The 6,000-nt window shown below is 34.5% G+C and overlaps 1 protein-coding gene across 3 annotated transcripts in view; it reads right to left on the reverse strand.

The window, feature by feature from the left end:
- LOC107707490 (homeodomain-interacting protein kinase 3-like) overlaps window positions 1-6,000 on the reverse strand; it is a 54,811-nt gene that overhangs the window by 14,244 nt on the left and 34,567 nt on the right. The gene's annotated exons all lie outside the window — the stretch shown is intronic.

Raw genomic sequence — 6,000 nt, forward strand, 5'->3', positions numbered from 1 at the left:
TCGTACCATAACCCTAGTGCTTACTAAAGATAAAAATGGCTTGAATTTATTTGTAGGCAACAAATATTCATTGACGTCACCAGTGATTGTGCATCTTCAGGTTGAAAAAAAGAAAAAGGAAAAAAAAAAGGTTTCAAGAAGCTACAAACCACACATTAATATCAATCAACACGAATCAGCAAAAACTGCTACGATATGCACAAAAAAGAGAGATAAAAATAAGCAAATAACTTCAGTTGTTATTTCAAGCCCTGAGTTGAGTTTCATGACAGCTAGGGCTTGGAAAGCCCAGTGTTTCACTCTTAATACAGAGCGCAGTATGGGGTCTGCCGCTACTCAAGGCTTTGTTAAGATGCCAAGTCAAGATGCTGGCCACTCTTTGTGCTCACAACAGATGTCAATCCTCTCACACCGAACAGTCAGGCAAACTCTGGGAAAAATGTGTTGTTTACCATTTGGCTGATGTTTTTAATCCAGATCAATTTATAGTACACCTCATTACATGGACAGTTTCCATAAAGCAACTTGGGTTCAAGTGTCTCGCTTAAGGGCACAGCTGACCTTAGTCAGGAAACGCCATGTTTAATTTGAAGCGAATGACAACTACATCAGAAATGAACCATGGATCAGGGAAAATGCCACTGGAAATGACAAAAATCATCCTGAAAGTGACGAAAATGCTCCAAAAATGTACAACATGGGTGTAGAAATGCCCCCCATTTAACATTTAATATATTCCATGTTATTCTAGACTTAGGTGTTTAGTATCAGGCTAGCATCTCTGAGCTGTTCATAGCTGACATGTAGCTGTCAATTCGGACCAGTATTTGCTTTCGAACACTGAACAGAAACTGTTAATTTTAACAGCAAATTTTGATTTAGTCTTAGTCAGTCTTTTGACTAAAGCTAATATTTATATTTGTCATCTGAATTGCTTTTGTTTTAGTCGACTAAATCGAATGGGTTTAGTTACAGTGTAATGCATTTAAGCATTTCTCTAAAATTTCCAAACTCATTATATAGGTTTGATTTTAAGGTTTTATCATGATAGACACAGATTTAACTGCTGTGACATAGACCATGCCTTTGTATTAAAATTAAATAAAATCACTTCTCATAAAGAAACAAGAACATGGTCCTGCTTTCACTGAAATGCCAATGGTTAAATAAGATGCGTTCTTTATAACAACTTGCTTACCACATTCTTTCAAGCAGACATTTATATTTATATAAATAAATTTAGATTAATCCTTATTAGGGCTACTAAAGCCATTCAGTCAAGAGCAGTGAGTGATTTTCTCTTTCTTTTGTTGATGATTAACATTAATGACAAACAATAGTAACTAAATTAGACTGCTGTCCCTTTAAAACTGAATGCACAAACGCAATTTACTGATACACATCTGATATTCTCCCAACGGTTTACGTTCACTTAAAGGGATCCTATTATGTTCTTTTACAAAGTCTTGATTTTGTTTTGGGGGTGTCAAACAGCAACATTATTATTGAACATTATTATTACCAAATTAACTAAAGTTGAAAAAGTGAAAAAGCATAATAGGACCCCTTTAAGACGTAACCAAATGTGTTAATGTGAATGCTCGTCAAAACGGACAATTCGACATCATTTTGTGTGTATTTCTCTGTTAATGCGAGGCGTAAGAGAGCTGAATTCAGCACTCGTGTCATGTGCTGTGTGAGAAAGGCTTTTCGGTGTGCGCTCAGAAAACCAGACCGAATTGTGTTCTCTTTTGCATCGTCATGCTTTTCAAATGTATCCATATGTCTGCTCTTCTCTTACTCCTAGATACTTACATTTTTTAATGTTTTACGAGACATGCAGCAAGTGTATGCTAGATTATGTCCCGCCGGATAGATCAGTAGGCTGTTACAGTTCAAATGTTTGCATCTAACCTCCTAACCACGCATGAGATCTGACCGGATCTCTTCCCAAATCGTCCCTCCCTAACATTTTCATCTCGTTTTTATTAGTTGACAAAAATGTCAAAAGAAATTCATCAGTTTTTGTCATTCAAAAAGTTATATTTCATTATCGTCTGTGAAAAAAATGTTGACGAAAAATGTCAATAGAATTTCATCATAGTTTTTGTCATTCAAAAAGTTTTATTTCATTATCGTCTCATTTTCGTCTGTGAAAAAAATGTTGACGAAAATTATGACAATTATTCATCAACAAAATTAACACTGAACAGAAATCTAAACAAAAAATTCTGATTCAAAAACATTCATTGTACCATGATACACTATCATTCAAAAGTTTGTTTGTTTTTCTTTAGGATTACAGCATTTATTTGAAATAGTTATAGTTTTCACAAAAATATTAAGCAACAATTGTTTTCAACACTGATGATAAGAAATGTTTCTTGAGCACCACATCAGCATTTTAGAATGATTCCTGAAGGATCATGTGACTCTGAAGACTGGAGTAATGGCTGCTGAAAATTCAGTTTTACATCACAGGAATAAATTACATTAAGACATTGAAATAGAAAACAGTTAGGCCTATATAAGACTTTAAAAAAAAAAAAGACAACAATCTAACAGAACGCAAACTTTTGAAAGGTAGTGTATCTTGTGCACTGTTCATAGTTAATTGATATAGATTTCATTTTATTTTTATCAGCCATAATAGCTCACATAGAGAATTTGTTTCAAATCATTGAAACATTGATACAAATAAATAGACAAAACCTGCATTTAAAAAAGGATTTAAAATAAATAAGACAACAACACACACTGTTTACAGTTAGATAATAAAATTGTCTGTAAAAATCAATTCAGGTGACAAATATTGCCCTCAGTTTTGATTATTCAATCAACAAAACACAGAAAATGCATATCCAGAAATGATCAATGACCTTAAGACAGTCTTGTTTTTCATTTTAATAGATTTCAATAACTTGTCTAACTGGACTTTGGTCTGTAGTTACAGACCCTTTGGTTATCACCTCAGATCTTTAACCATAACACTACATTTCTCCTTTTTTATCTACCTATGACTTAAACAAATTAAGAATAAAAAATCTACTCAGCTGCTTTAGTGTTGCGATTTGTTTGCCATAGCATCCTTTTTTAAATACAAGCAATGACTTCATAACGCAAATAACAGGACAAAGGCATTAAACAGTGTTTGGTTAACAACAGCGCTGTCTTTTTAGGGAAGGCAGGAGCAGTTCGACTACACCAATGCATAACTTTGCAGATCTTTTTTATGCTCAAACAGCAACATTATTATTGAACATTATTATTACCAAATTAACTAAAGTTGAAAAAGTGAAAAAGCATAATAGGACCCCTTTAAGACGTAACCAAATGTGTTAATGTGAATGCTCGTCAAAACGGACAATTCGACATCATTTTGTGTGTATTTCTCTGTTAATGCGAGGCGTAAGAGAGCTGAATTCAGCACTCGTGTCATGTGCTGTGTGAGAAAGGCTTTTCGGTGTGCGCTCAGAAAACCAGACCGAATTGTGTTCTCTTTTGCATCGTCATGCTTTTCAAATGTATCCATATGTCTGCTCTTCTCTTACTCCTAGATACTTACATTTTTTAATGTTTTACGAGACATGCAGCAAGTGTATGCTAGATTATGTCCCGCCGGATAGATCAGTAGGCTGTTACAGTTCAAATGTTTGCATCTAACCTCCTAACCACGCATGAGATCTGACCGGATCTCTTCCCAAATCGTCCCTCCCTAACATTTTCATCTCGTTTTTATTAGTTGACAAAAATGTCAAAAGAAATTCATCAGTTTTTGTCATTCAAAAAGTTATATTTCATTATCGTCTGTGAAAAAAATGTTGACGAAAAATGTCAATAGAATTTCATCATAGTTTTTGTCATTCAAAAAGTTTTATTTCATTATCGTCTCATTTTCGTCTGTGAAAAAAATGTTGACGAAAATTATGACAATTATTCATCAACAAAATTAACACTGAACAGAAATCTAAACAAAAAATTCTGATTCAAAAACATTCATTGTACCATGATACACTATCATTCAAAAGTTTGTTTGTTTTTCTTTAGGATTACAGCATTTATTTGAAATAGTTATACAGTTTTCACAAAAATATTAAGCAACAATTGTTTTCAACACTGATGATAAGAAATGTTTCTTGAGCACCACATCAGCATTTTAGAATGATTCCTGAAGGATCATGTGACTCTGAAGACTGGAGTAATGGCTGCTGAAAATTCAGTTTTACATCACAGGAATAACTTACATTAAGACATTGAAATAGAAAACAGTTAGGCCTATATAAGACTTTAAAAAAAAAAAAGACAACAATCTAACAGAACGCAAACTTTTGAAAGGTAGTGTATCTTGTGCACTGTTCATAGTTAATTGATATAGATTTCATTTTATTTTTATCAGCCATAATAGCTCACATAGAGAATTTGTTTCAAATCATTGAAACATTGATACAAATAAATAGACAAAACCTGCATTTAAAAAAGGATTTAAAATAAATAAGACAACAACACACACTGTTTACAGTTAGATAATAAAATTGTCTGTAAAAATCAATTCAGGTGACAAATATTGCCCTCAGTTTTGATTATTCAATCAACAAAACACAGAAAATGCATATCCAGAAATGATCAATGACCTTAAGACAGTCTTGTTTTTCATTTTAATAGATTTCAATAACTTGTCTAACTGGACTTTGGTCTGTAGTTACAGACCCTTTGGTTATCACCTCAGATCTTTAACCATAACACTACATTTCTCCTTTTTTATCTACCTATGACTTAAACAAATTAAGAATAAAAAATCTACTCAGCTGCTTTAGTGTTGCGATTTGTTTGCCATAGCATCCTTTTTTAAATACAAGCAATGACTTCATAACGCAAATAACAGGACAAAGGCATTAAACAGTGTTTGGTTAACAACAGCGCTGTCTTTTTAGGGAAGGCAGGAGCAGTTCGACTACACCAATGCATGAGTCTCTGTGTAAAAACACCATTGTTCTTGTTGCCTTGGGAAACCAAGCATTACTGGTCAGTGAACTCTGCAGACGTTCTCCTTCAAGCGTGCATCTGCTGCTTCTCAGAAAGACTGTGTCATAGTGGGCCTCTACCAGTGAAAACACAAGCCACTACAAAGCCCTCTTTGGCTGCTTGCTCTCATTCCTCTCCTTCTCTTCCTCTCTCGACTATGACGCCACCTCTCCTTTTACAAGCGCTGAGGCTCAACACCGCTGTGTTAAACAAGCAGTGTTTATGGCATCTTAGGGGTGCTAGAGTGACATGATCGGGTTGCCAAAGCGCTGCACAAACACAGAGCGCGCGCTGAAGTGAGAACCTGCTGATAGTGCAGAGAGAGTATGTATGTGTCAGTGGGGCTTTCGGTTATAAATACATTCTGCTGTGTGGAGTGGAACTGGACCCATTGCTGGCAAGGGTAGGCGGACCGGAGTCTGTGGTCAGCAAACCCAAACCAGCCTATACTGACATAGCCGGCTAGTTTTGCTACTGTCATACGCGCCATTTACACCACCTCAGACATCTCGTTTATCGGCAGCACTGGTCCATGATGGTAAACGCTCTCACACTTTTTTCATATGTGTGAGTCATCTTTCATGTTATGTGAAGAAATTCGCTTTAAGTATTGAGTTGACAAACCTGATAAATAAAACTAGTCCATTACAGAATTAGCAGACTTTTTTTTTGTGTGCATATTTTGCAATTGTTGGTGGAGAAATCTATTAAATACCACAATACACCGTTACTGATGGCTAAAAATACTAGCCAGATTGTTTAATAAAAAAATGTGCATTTAAATTAGCATAAATTCACAAAGTTATCTACCTGCACCAAGATTCACAATTGTCAACTAAGTATATCTAGATTCTAAATACTATATTATATTATTAGTTTACATATTACTTATTTCCTTATATATATATATATATATATATACACACACAGGTGCATCTCAATAAATTAGAATGTCGTGGAAAAGTTCATTTATTTCAG

Source organism: Sinocyclocheilus rhinocerous, unplaced genomic scaffold, assembly GCF_001515625.1.
Source record: "Sinocyclocheilus rhinocerous isolate Xijiao unplaced genomic scaffold, SAMN03320098_v1.1 scaffold534, whole genome shotgun sequence".
In the NCBI taxonomy this organism is placed as follows: domain Eukaryota; kingdom Metazoa; phylum Chordata; class Actinopteri; order Cypriniformes; family Cyprinidae; genus Sinocyclocheilus; species Sinocyclocheilus rhinocerous.